Here is a 12,051-nt window from a genome sequence, read left to right as displayed (position 1 = left end):
CTCACCACAGACCCTCCTCTTTAACATAAAACCACAACAACTTCCCCAGTTAGTCCTTTCCCTTAGTTTCAATTAAGGGGCATTGGCTTCAAATTTTGGAAGCCAACAGCATTCAGACACATTTCCCTTTAGCTCTATGGAGGTAGCATGTTGTGTGAGCGGGAGCAGCCAGCTTTGCGGGTGGGGGGTGGAAGCAGGGTGGAGATAAGGAAGAATGAGGAAACTCTGCCTGAAGGAGAGAATATAAGCCTCAAAGATATTCATTTTCATCCTTTTTCCTTATCATCATTACTGTTACAATTACATCTCCTGGCTCTTCTCCTTCTACGGACACTATACAAGTGACTCAAAATTCAGAGTACAACAGCAGGACCCCTAGATTCCTTGTGGCTTTATTTCCAGGCACTCTGACTTTGGGATGCAATGGGAAGGACTGATACATTTTTTCATCCTAGCTTTCAGCACAACTCCCATTCATGCTAAAGTCTCACCCCCCCCCATTCCAGAACCTAACTTCTGTGAGGACGGGGGATCCCTCCTTCAGTCAAACTCCTGTCTAAGGAGCAATTAGACGCACACTTATGCAACCTCCTACAACCAAGCTTTGGGTGTGTGTGTTGGGGGGTCCTTTTCAGAACCACTCAACTCCATACTTCAAACTTAGTTGTGAGAATGGGATGGAGTCCTACTTCCAGAACCCTGCTCCTTCCCATTAGAACTTTACTATCCATTTTTGCACCTCCACTTTTAGCAGGGGGCAGGAATCCTTTCCGGAGGTGTCCTCCCACCCATCCTCTAACTGGGAGCAAAATATTCACCAACACACTCATTCATGTACGTATCCCATCATTCCATCACGATTCGGACATGGAGGCAGGGAGGGAGAAGACCCCTTTCCCGGCCCACACCTATCTCCTATGTGAAACACAACACATGCACATGAACATGGAACTCTACTTATACACTTCAACACGTGTGGGGTGGGGTCTGGGGTCCCCCTTACAGATCTACTTCCTCAACTGAGATAAAATACAACACACACACACAGAAACACTTTAGCCCTATTTCACCAACCCATCAAAGCACGCCTAACACTGTTCAAGAAAAAGCCCCATCCCTCTGGGGGCTTGGGGGGTCCCCCCCACAAAAATCCCTGCAATATGAAAAAACAACACCCTTGAATCAACATCTCATCCTTACTCTACCCCCACCCCAAATCCCTTGCACCCCTCCATTTGTGCTAAAGCGGGGTGGGAGGTTTCCCGGAAGCGGTGTGCTTGTGTGTCCCCCTCCCAGTTTTACTCCCAATGGGGCAACCCCTGCAACGAGACTCCCCACCCCCACCCCACCACACCCCTCCCCATCAATACACGCCTCACCTCCAGCCGCCCCCCCAAATCCACGTCTCCCTCCCCCCAGTCCACTTTGGGTCATGCGGGGGGGGGGTGCCTCCCCCAATTAGGATAACCTCACCCCAATTCACACCTCTCACCTCTACACCGTGTCCCATCCCCATCCTATGTCTACTCCGCTTCCTTTGGGGGAAGAGGGTGCGGCTGGCGAGAAGTGGAGGGTGTGTGTGTGTGTGTGTGTGGTTCCCCTCCCCCCCCCAAAAAAAAACCCCTAACAACCCTTGGGGCGAATTCCCCTTCCCCACCCCGCCGAGCCCCCTTCGCTGAGAAGGGAAGAAGCGGCGGACAAGTGGCTGCCGCCTTCACCCTGCCCTCGCCCCCCGCCGGCCTTTACCTGCGCTGCCCGCCGCCGTGGCCGCGGCCTCCTCCTCCTCCTCCTTCCTCGAGAGCCGACCCCCGGCTCAGCTCGAAAGGCCCCACAGGGCCCCTCGGCCCCCTCCGGACGCCATTTTGTCTCCGGCCTCGGAAGTGACGGCGGCGGCGGAGAGGCCGGGAGGGGAGGGGGAGAGGGAGGGGAGGGGAGGGGGCCTCGTGCGAGGGAGGGAGTAGGGCGCGCGAGGCGACCACTCAACGGCCGGCGGCTCCTGAGGGACTAAGAGCTCGCGCGGGGAACGGCCTTCCGGGCTCTCGGGTGAGAAGCTCGTCCTCACTGAGGTCTAGAGGGATGGCGATTGGAGGGGGGGCGGCTTCTAGGGTGGGAGCGCAGCCGGCAGCCCGGCGGCTGGAGCGATGTGTGGGGCTCAGGCGCCCTCGCTCCGAGGGGACTCCGACAAGCAGCCTGTCCACACTGAGGACTAGCGGCCCCATGGGGTTGTAGCGCATGCAACCCGCGGCCCTCGCTGAGGACTAGAGGGGTGTGGGGGAGACAGGAAGGTTGCCGTCACGGAGGACTAGGGGGCTTGTGGGGTTATAGGGACAAAACACAGCAGTATCTGCTCTATGCGAGGCTAATAGTCTTCAGTGAGTCACGCAGTGCCGGATTTACGTATAAGCTAACAAGCTATAGCTTAGGGCCCCAGTCTCTTGGGGGCGCCTCCAAAATTTCACTATTAATATACTTCTTAATTGTATTTCAGTTCAACAATTACTTTGATAAAATACATATTTCGTTATGTGCAAATGGCTTTAGATACCTGTTAGGTCCATAAATTACCAAATAGCATATATTCAACACAATAAACAGTGACAATTTGTTGTTGACAAAGGACAGCTGGACCTATAAAGGGGCCCCATTACCTTCAGTAGCTTAGGGCCTCATCAAACCTAAATCTGGCCCTGAGTGAGTGGATAGGCAGATCTCCCCCTTATTGACAACTTGGCAGGGATGTGGGGAGCAAGCAGCCCGTCCTCAATGAGGACTAGAGGCAACGTAGAGCAGTGTTTCCCAACCTTTTTTGGGCAAAGGCACACTTGTTTCATGAAAAAAATCTCGAGGCACACCACCATTACAGCCCCGTGACGTCAGCGCGCAGCGTCACGCCGGGAGGGACGCACGAAAGTGTAAGATTCAATTTTTTCCCCTCCCCCTTGCCTTCCTTCTGTGCCAACCGCCAAAAAGCCAAGAATCGCGGGACCGCCGGCGGAGGGGGGGGAGGGCGAGCGGAGGCAGCGGCGAGCCCCGTTCCTCCCCATCCGCCCCATTCCGTGCAAGGAGCGCGAACAGGTGTGAGAAGGGGGTCAAACCTGCGGGTCGGCGCCGGGGAACCTCCAAGCTTTGGGGGTGGGGGGGAGGAGGCAGCAAAGCGAGGCAGGAAGGAGAGCGCGGCTTGGCGAAGTACTCGGCGGCGAAGGCCAGCAGGTCCGGCGGCCGGTGCCGCAGCACCTCCACCGTGTAGCCCTGCAGCAGCTCAGTCAGACCCGGCGGGATCTCGATGCTCATCTTGTAGCCGAGGCGCGCGGGAGACTCAACGGACGGGCCCGGGAGAGAGAGAGAGAGAGACACGACGGAGAGAGAGCGGGAGTCCCTGGTCGCCACCGCTACAACTACTGTGGCGGTTGGTCGTGGTCGTCGCCGCCGCCGCCGCCCACCTCTATCTATCTCTCCCCCTCAGCTTTCTACGCGGGCCTCAAGCCGGAGGTGGGGGGTGGCCGCCGCCGCTTTCTCCGCCTCCACGTCCTGCCTCCTCCTCCTCGAGCCCTCCGTCAGCCCTGAGGGAACCGCCGCGCTCGCGCCGCCGCTCTCTGACACGCGAGAAAGAGAAAGGAACGGAGCGGCGGGGTAGTCGGGGGAAGGAGGGGCCGGAATGCAAGCGCGAGGCGAGCTGCGCATGCCCAGCAGGAAGCGGCGGAGAGCGCCACAGAGAGAGAGAGAGAGGCAAGGGAGGGCGGGGAGTGGACGGGAACACGCTTCATGCGTCACAATAACGGACAAGAGGCGCTCGAGGGATAGATTAGGACCTAATTTGACTTTTACAAAAAAAAAAAATCTTTCGAATTTTCCCCACGGCACACCAGGCAACATCTCGCGGCACACTAGTGTGCCGCGGAACAGTGGTTGGGAAACACTGACGTAGAGCACAGCACCCGCTATGCGACTTGCAGTTCTCAGTAAGCAGACCTGAAGCTCGCCCTCACTGAGGACTAGAGGGATGTGGGAGACAGGCAGTTCGTCGCCATTGAGAACTAGGAGGCTGTGGGGTTACAGGGACAAAGCACAGCACTCGCTATGTGGGGCTTGTGGTCTTCAGTGAGTGGATAGGCATCTTACCCTTATTGACAACTTGGCGGGGATGTGGGGAGCAAGCAGCCCATCCTCAATGAGGACTAGAGACTACGTGGAGCACAGCACCCACTATGCGACTTCCAGGGATGTGGGGAGCAAGCAGCCAGTCCTCAATGAGGACTAGAGGCTACGTGGGTTTCTAGTGACTGCAGGAGAAGTTCACCCTCACTGAGGATGAGAGAAGCCCTCAGGTTGTTGCTGTGGTGCTTACAATACCGGTTACGCTGGGAGGCCAGGGTTCAAATCCTCCACTCATCCATGAAGCTTGCTAGGTGACCTTTGGCCAGCCACTGCCTCTCAACCTAACCTACCTCACAGGGTTGTTGTGAGGCTAAATGGGGAGGGGAAAGAACCATGGACAGCACTTTAAGCTCTTCGGAAGGAAGGCAGGATAGCAATGTAACTTTGAAAAAGGAAAAGCTCCCGTTGGCGCCAGCCAGTGTGGCCAGTCATCAGGGATGATGGGATCTGGCGTCCAGGAACATATGCAGAGCCACTGGTTGACTGCTCCTGCCCTAGGCAATGCACCCTAAGCTGCAGCCATTCCTCCACTGGCAGTGGCACCAAACTGACCCTGCACCCAAGGGCTTTGCAGTGCGGATCACATCACAGGGAGAAGAAAAGACTGAGAAGGTGATATGAGAGCCAAAATCAAGTTTCCAAAGGGCTGCCACATGGAAGACAGAACAAGCTTGTTTTCTGCTGCTCCAGAGGGTAGGACCCAAACCAGTGAGTTCAAACTAGGAAAGGAGATAACAACTAAACCTTAGGAAGAAGTCATTCTTCAGGTCATTCGTTATTCAGATCTAGAAATCCCCCACATTACTTTCTCATGCATGCACTCTTGGGTTGGGGCAACTGGCTAAAATGTTTTAAACGGTTCTAATTTTGGTTCCTCTGTTTTGTTTTTGTTGGGTAGAAACTGCAACCTGAGTTTGAGTTCTTCATTGAGTGGGAGCCAGGATGCTGCTGCTGCTTCATTAATATTATCATTATTTTACTGGTCTTCGCTTAATGTTGCCACTAGCTGGTGCTAGAAAGCCATTTATAAAGCATCCTGCTCTATACAGAAAATCTTATCATTGGTCATCAGTTAATGCAGTGGATGGGGTGCAGGGAGAGATAGTGAGGCCCTGCCACGGAATTCCTGTTGCTCATTTGTTCTGTGATGTCTCATGGAGCAGGGAGTTTTCCAAATATGCCTGCGGTAGGGGAACCTCAGGCGCAGGAACTGAATGCAGCCCTCCAGGAGTCATAGAATCATAGAGTTGGAGGGGATCCCAAGGCTTATCTGGTCCAACCCCCTGCAATGCAGGAATCTCAACAATCCTCTATCCAATTTGAAACCATACCAGACACTGCTTATCTTTGCAAATGTGCTAGCTAGGCGTCTCTCTGGTCCCGAAGACTCAACAATTTTGCACCCTCCTTGAGTGCTTTTGCCTGGCTGGAATGTGTCCATGAACTTTGATCATGCCTCTTGCTTGTCTGGATGGAGGGCAGACGGAGCAGGATGAGCATGTGTGGAACAAAGTTCATGTGCCTACTGAACAAAGTTACCATATTTTTCCGTCTATAAGATGCCCCATGTATAAGACTCTCCCTATTTTGGGGGACTCAGATTTATGAAAATGGGGAAATGTATCTGTGTATAAGACACCCCCGAATTTTTGACATTATCTTTTAGGAAAAAACCCTAGTCTTATACCCAGAAAAATACTGTACATTTCTCCACCCATTTTTGCATCTGGCCCTGCCTACCATTCTCATGTGTCCCCCAGACATTTGCCAGAGTTGAATGCAGCCCTCAGGTCCTCGCTCCTGGAATATGTCATCCATTGTTATTAGCTGCCCTCTGTCCTGCCACCCTGAAAAACAGTAGTTACAAACACCCCAATTCCCCACTTCTAAGGGTGCCTAGGATAATTGCCTAGGATTATATTGTTAATATTTCTTTTATTTATTTGTTCAAATTTGGGACTCCCGCCTGTCCTTTTTTTCATATTGATTAAGCAACATTGGGGCAAAGCTTCACACGTATTGTACCAAGTTTTTCAGGGGGAGATATTTTTCAGCCAACACACAGGACCATATTTGTGGGCCAGTAACACACACACAAATAATGTTGCAGTCATCATACAATCGCAGCAAGATTTTTCGCCCCCTCTCTACAGTGTTTTATCAGTTCTCATGTGTTTACTGATGTGCACATGTACACTGAAAAATCAGGAAGGTTGCAATGGTGCTGTATTAGCTCACGCTGGAGGAAAAGGAATTCAAACTCATTTTCTTCCAAAATCTTTAATGCTCAAATCGGTATGGTGCATAGGTAAAATAAGGTTCAAAGGCACCATAGGTGCTGTGCATGGCTAAGCAAGCTAAGACATTGATCCAGCAAGTAACATGCCCCCTTGTGCCCCATTACAGTGGTGCCTTGCAAGACGAAAATAATCCGTTCCGCGAGTCTCTTCGTCTAGCGGTTTTTTCGTCTTGCGAAGCAACCCTATTAGCGGTTTAGCGGATTAGCGGCTAAAAGGCTATTAGCGGATTAGCGGCTATTAAAGGCTTAGCGGCTTAGAAAAAGGGAGGGGGAAGCTTAAAAAATCGCAAGACGTTTCCGTCTTGCAAAGCAAGCCCATAGGGAAAATCGTCTTGTGAAGCGCATCGAAAAACGGAAAACCCTTTCGTCTAGCGGGTTTTTCATCTTGCGAGGCATTCGTCTTGCGGGGCACCACTGTATATAGGAGCGGAGTGGGCAAGCAAACTAGAATTGGAGGGCTGGACCTGAGCACTTGCAACTCCCAACCAGCCCCTCCAGGATGTCTGCTCTGGACTCAAGACAGATGCAGATGAAAGGGAATGATGAAACTGCAGCAAAGGGTGCATGCTTGAATTTGAGAATCCATTTTAGAAACTGCTCTAGTCAAACTGGAATCCAGGAAGAGCGGGACATCAGATGGGGAACAAACAAAAGGAGTGATACAGGAACAGAACTGGAGAAATTCTCTTGCCGCAGTCGCTGACAGCTCCATCCCATGGGTGGAACCTGATGCGACTGCAGCCTTCCCTCTTTCCGACATTGCCGAAGAATGCTTTGTTGGTTGGAATGTGAAGAACATGCCAAGCATTTCAAATGCCCCAGTGCTGCTGGAGGAACGTGGTGGAAGATAACAGGAAACAGTCCTGTTTTCCTAATGTGAGTGAAGCATGAAGCCCTTCAGGGAGAAGACAGAAGAGGCTGTTTTGTGTTTTCATATTTGCAATTGTTTCAGCTACTCCTGCTTTCTGACACCTGGTCAAAGTACTGAGTTGTATCCAATGTTAGTCTTACTCCAAGTAAACCTACTGAAATTAATGGGCATGATTCATTGGCTCATCTAGCTCAATATTGTCTATGCTGCCCCTATGCTTAGGGTTTTAGACAAGGGTCTGTTCTAGTCCTACTAGGATATGCTATAGATCAAAGCAGGTACCTTCTGGATGCAAAGCAGATACTCTGCCACCAAGCTACAGCCTGCCCCTTTACTTACGTCTGTTAATTTCAATTTCATTTCAGTGGGTCTACTCTGAGTAGTTGGATGCTACCCATTGCCACTGTTTATTTGCCTTTCCTGGTGGTGCCTTTGGAAACATTCTGCTAGAGTGTGCACATGCACACTGTGAACCTTTTCAGCCTGAGATCTTCAAAAGTTTGTCCTGGTGCAAACTGAGCCTTATGTACATGCTTGTAGGTGCATCCACATAGACACCAGCGCCCTGCTCTCAGCCTTCCATGGCCATTTCCCCAGATAGCAAATAATTGAGTTTGGTTGATTGAGTGTAAAAAGGTAAAGGGACCCCTGACCATTGGGTCCAGTCGTGACCGACTCTGGGGTTGCGGCGCTCATCTCGCTTTATTGGCCGAGGGAGCCGGCGTACAGCTTCCGGGTCATGTGGCCAGCATGACTAAGCCGCTTCTGGCGAACCAGAGCAGTGCACGGAAACGCCGTTTACCTTCCCGCCGGAGCGGTACCTATTTATCTACTTGCACTTTGACGCACTTTTGAACTGCTAGGTTGGCAGGAGCAGGGACCGAGCAACGGGAGCTCACCCCGTTGCGGGGATTCGAATCGCCAACCTTCTGATCGGCAAGCCCTAGGCTCTGTGGTTTAACCCACAGTGCCACCCGTGTCCCCTGATTGAGTGTACTTCCACACTGAACTCTGCGCCAGGCGGCTTACAGCAAACATTCAAAACATCAAAACACAGGGCATTGGAAATACAAATATACAAAATGCAGAGCATGCCAGTAAATTCAAAAATGACAAAAAACACCAGTTTAGAAAACACAGAATAAATTCAATATCGCAAAACAAAAACAATCTATTCTAGACTGAAGTACATCAATTCAAAGCAAAACCAGAGTTAACCAACAATAAAGTTTCTGATACTGGTCTTGCTTTACTCCAAGGAGCCTGGCTTAAATACAGTTGGGAGAGGAGGTGCGGGTGTTATGCAGCTGGCTCCCACATCTTTTCTCCTGAGGGGGCTGACAGCACCAAAAGTTTAATGACAGGGAGGGCAATTGTGATAAGTCTCTTCCGCAGCCTCCTTTATACAGGTCTGTATGTCAGGGCTGAGCTTTAAGTAAGTGGCAGTGACTGCACCAAAGGCAAAAAGACCTCCTCTTCAGGTTAAGTGAAACAGGAAGCCTCTGATAGCCTTTCATGTCCTGGAAAGCCCAAATGTCAGTCTGGAGGGAATGGCAGTCCAGAATCTGAGAAAGCTTTATTTTCCTGCTTGATGTTCCAAGTTGTAGTTCTACTAGCTCACCACATGAGGGTAGCTGCCCAGACAGCTAAAGGTTTTCCATTCTAGTGTTTCCTGAATCACAATGCAAAGTCCAGAGAAGCATGATGCTAATATTGCCTCTGCTACTTGGAAAGCATGACTCTTCCCCATTAGTGGTTGAGAAAGGGGATGATGTCACTATTCCAAAAGAGGCAAGGAGGCTTTTCAGTCCTTGGAACCCTAATCCAGAACAGGATCAGTGTTGCTGAGCTCTGGTGCGGTCCTTGCTCCCCTCCTGTTGAAATGTTTCCATTGACAGCTGTCTAATCCATCTGCGCTTATTTTTGGGTTTCGCATGTTAGCGCGTGGCACATCTTATCCCTGCACCCCTATCTTGCCCTGCAGCCAAGCTGCGGAACCCAAGCCGCAGGTGCAAAAGAACAGGTGCATTGCAAAAGGGTTGCTTACGGAGCAGATTGCTTGAGCCTGCCCCCTGCCCCCAAGCCCTTTCTCCACTGCAGAGGAACACAAACTGCAGACACACCAAGTTACAGATAAATCACACGGTGGAGGAAATGGCTTCCTGTAATCAAATATGGGAAATGTGGGGATGCTTTGGCATATGGTATTCTGCAGGGCTCTGGCGTTTAAATCAGGGAAGGTTCCGTTGCTTCTGACATCACCAGTTTGTTTCACCAGCATAGGTTTCAGTGACTTAACCTGGTTAGTTCCATGTGCTTCAAGGACAACCTTGTGCAACCTGATGCTCTTCGGATATTGTTCAAGCACAACTCCTTACCACACAAGGCAGAGATGGCCACCAATTTAGATGGCTTAGGATTAGACAGATTCATGGAGGAGATGGCTTTGCACTGCCTTGACAGTTAGAGGCAGCAATGCTTCTGAATACAGTGGTAGCTCTAGTTGCGGACTTAATCCATTTCGGGGTGCCGCTTGCACCCCAAAAAGTCTGCAACTAGAGCACATCTTCTGCGCATGTGCGTGGCATGATCGAGCTCTTCTGCGTGGGCATGAAGCACACAGATCACTTCTGCGCATGCGTGAAGCATGCAGATTGCTTTTGCGCATGCACATGTGGCGAACCCAGAAGTAAACACTTCTGGGTTTGCCGCGTTCGTAAGCTGAAAGTCTGTAATGAGCAGAACGCAACACAAGGTACAACTGTACCAGTTGCTGGAAACCACTGGAAGAGGGAGAGTTTTCCTTTGCTCAGGTCCTGCTTGGAGGCTTTCTACAGGCCTCTAGTTAACCACTGTGAGAGCAGGATGATGGACTTAATGTGCCTTTATAATAATTTAATAATAACAAATCTTATTATTTGTATGCCACTCATCTGACTGAGTTGCCCCAGCCACTCTGGGTGGCTCCCAACAGAATACTAAAAACATGATAAAACATCAAACATTAAAAACTTCCCTAAGCAGGGCTGCCTTCAGGTGTCTTCTAAAAGTCAAATAGTTATTTATTTCCTAGAAGGGAAGGCATTCCAGAGGGTGGGTGCGACTACTGAGAAGGCCCTCTGCCTGGTTCCCTGTAATCTCACTTCTCGCAGTGAGGAAACCTCCAGAAGGCTCTTGGTGCTCTTTAGCCTGATCCAACAGGCTCATATGTTTTTATGTTCTTAACACCTGTCAACACCCAGCCAGCATGGCCAGTGGTCAGGGATGATAGGAGTTGTACTCCATGAACCTGTTCTATTGGACTTTTAGGTTCTTACCTTCAAGGGCAGCCCAATGTAGAGCGCTTTGCAGTAGTCCAGTCTATCAGACCATGGAATACCATGTGCACATGCGCTGTTCTCATGCTGCTTTTACTATTTATGCTTACAAGTAGTTCTATTGCACTCAGGTCCTGCTCACTGGCTTCCCATGGGCATCTGACTGGCTACTGCGAGAACAGAGTGCGGGACTCAATGGGCTTTTGGCTTGATCCAGCAGGCACTTCTTATGCTCTTATGCTAACTTCTTGTCTTGCTGGAAGGGACGTTGCCTGGCTGAACAACTGAGTGCTTGCTCCTTACCCCTCCTTGGCCGCCTCTACTTGACCTTCTTGAATGTCAGCTGCTACTTTGGGAACGTACCTCCTGCTTGCCTTTGATTACACCCTGCCTTCCTCCATCACTTTGGATAATTGGCGGCTGCTTATGCAACTTGACCTTTCACTGCCCTGCATTGCTGCTCTCTTCTGGCCCGCATCAGACAGCAACCATCTGGCCTCTCTTGGCTGCTGTGACACTGGTGTGGGTTTCCTGTGGGCTTAGGGATCCTGTAGCTCTCCACACTTTGTGGAACTCCATCTCCCATCATCATCCCTGACCATTTGGCCCTGGTGCTTGGGGCTGATGAGCTTTGGAGGCCAACATCTGGAGAACCACAAGTTCCCCATCACTGGTTTGCTGTAATGCTAGGGCAGCTAACTTTTTTCAGCTAACTTTTTTCATCTCCCTCTGCTCCTCAAGTAGACCATTTCAACGTCCTGGATTTGGCATCTCCACAGATCTCCTGCTCTGCAGTAGTCCTGAGGCCCAGATTATTGTTGCCAATAATCAGGAATTCTGGAGGAATAGATACCTCCCCACTTCAGGGACAACTCCAACTGTGTTAGCGTTGGCTATGTCCTCCCTCCACTGTGGGAGGCAGTATGCCTCTGAATATAAGTTGCTGGTAAGTCACAGGTGGATAGAGAGCTGTTGCATTCAAGTTCTGCTTGCAATCCATATAGGTTCTCCCACAGACACGTTTGTGAGGCTGGGTGGAGAGCTTTACTTTCTTCTTCCCTTACGCATGAAAAGAAGGGAGAACCAATATGGGCAGATGGTTAAAAAAAAACTTTTATTTTCTCAGGTTTTAATCAACACATTGTGGCTGGCTTTTTGAGCTGCTTTGGAACTGCTGTTGTTATACTATGTATTGCTCTGTGTTGTATTCTCTGTTTTATTGAATTTGTATGTAGCCATTTTACAGCACTTTTTTTTTCAATGGGGGGAAAGTCCAGCTTTCAGGCTTCCCACTAGGGCATGTGGTTGGCCACTGCAAGAGCAGGATGCTGGATTAGATGGGCCTGATCCAGAAGGACTCATCATGTTCTTATAATGTCCAGACAAGAAGTTGGGACATGTCACACCAC

At 50.5% G+C, this 12,051-nt stretch overlaps 1 protein-coding gene and 1 long non-coding RNA gene across 2 annotated transcripts in view; one reads left to right on the top strand and one right to left on the bottom strand.

The window, feature by feature from the left end:
• Window positions 1-1,885, bottom strand: part of PRDM2 (PR/SET domain 2) — a 49,582-nt gene extending 47,697 nt beyond the window's left edge. Inside the window, exon 1 of the mRNA XM_028740583.2 lies at window positions 1,747-1,885. The gene's annotated coding sequence lies outside the window, so the exon portion shown is untranslated. The remainder of the gene's footprint in view (window positions 1-1,746) is intronic.
• A 63-nt stretch (window positions 1,886-1,948) lies between these two features.
• On the top strand, window positions 1,949-7,498 carry LOC114602406 (uncharacterized). The gene is made up of 2 exons (XR_003707906.2): window positions 1,949-2,043; window positions 5,054-7,498. It is a non-coding gene; the product is annotated as an uncharacterized LOC114602406 (long non-coding RNA).
• The last annotated feature ends 4,553 nt before the right edge of the window (window positions 7,499-12,051 follow it).

The sequence above is a fragment of the Podarcis muralis genome, chromosome 7 (genome assembly GCF_964188315.1).
Source record: "Podarcis muralis chromosome 7, rPodMur119.hap1.1, whole genome shotgun sequence".
Classification (NCBI taxonomy): Eukaryota; Metazoa; Chordata; class Lepidosauria; order Squamata; family Lacertidae; genus Podarcis; species Podarcis muralis.
The sequence above is the reverse complement of the archived record's forward strand: the minus strand, read 5'-3'. Positions and strand labels throughout refer to the sequence as shown.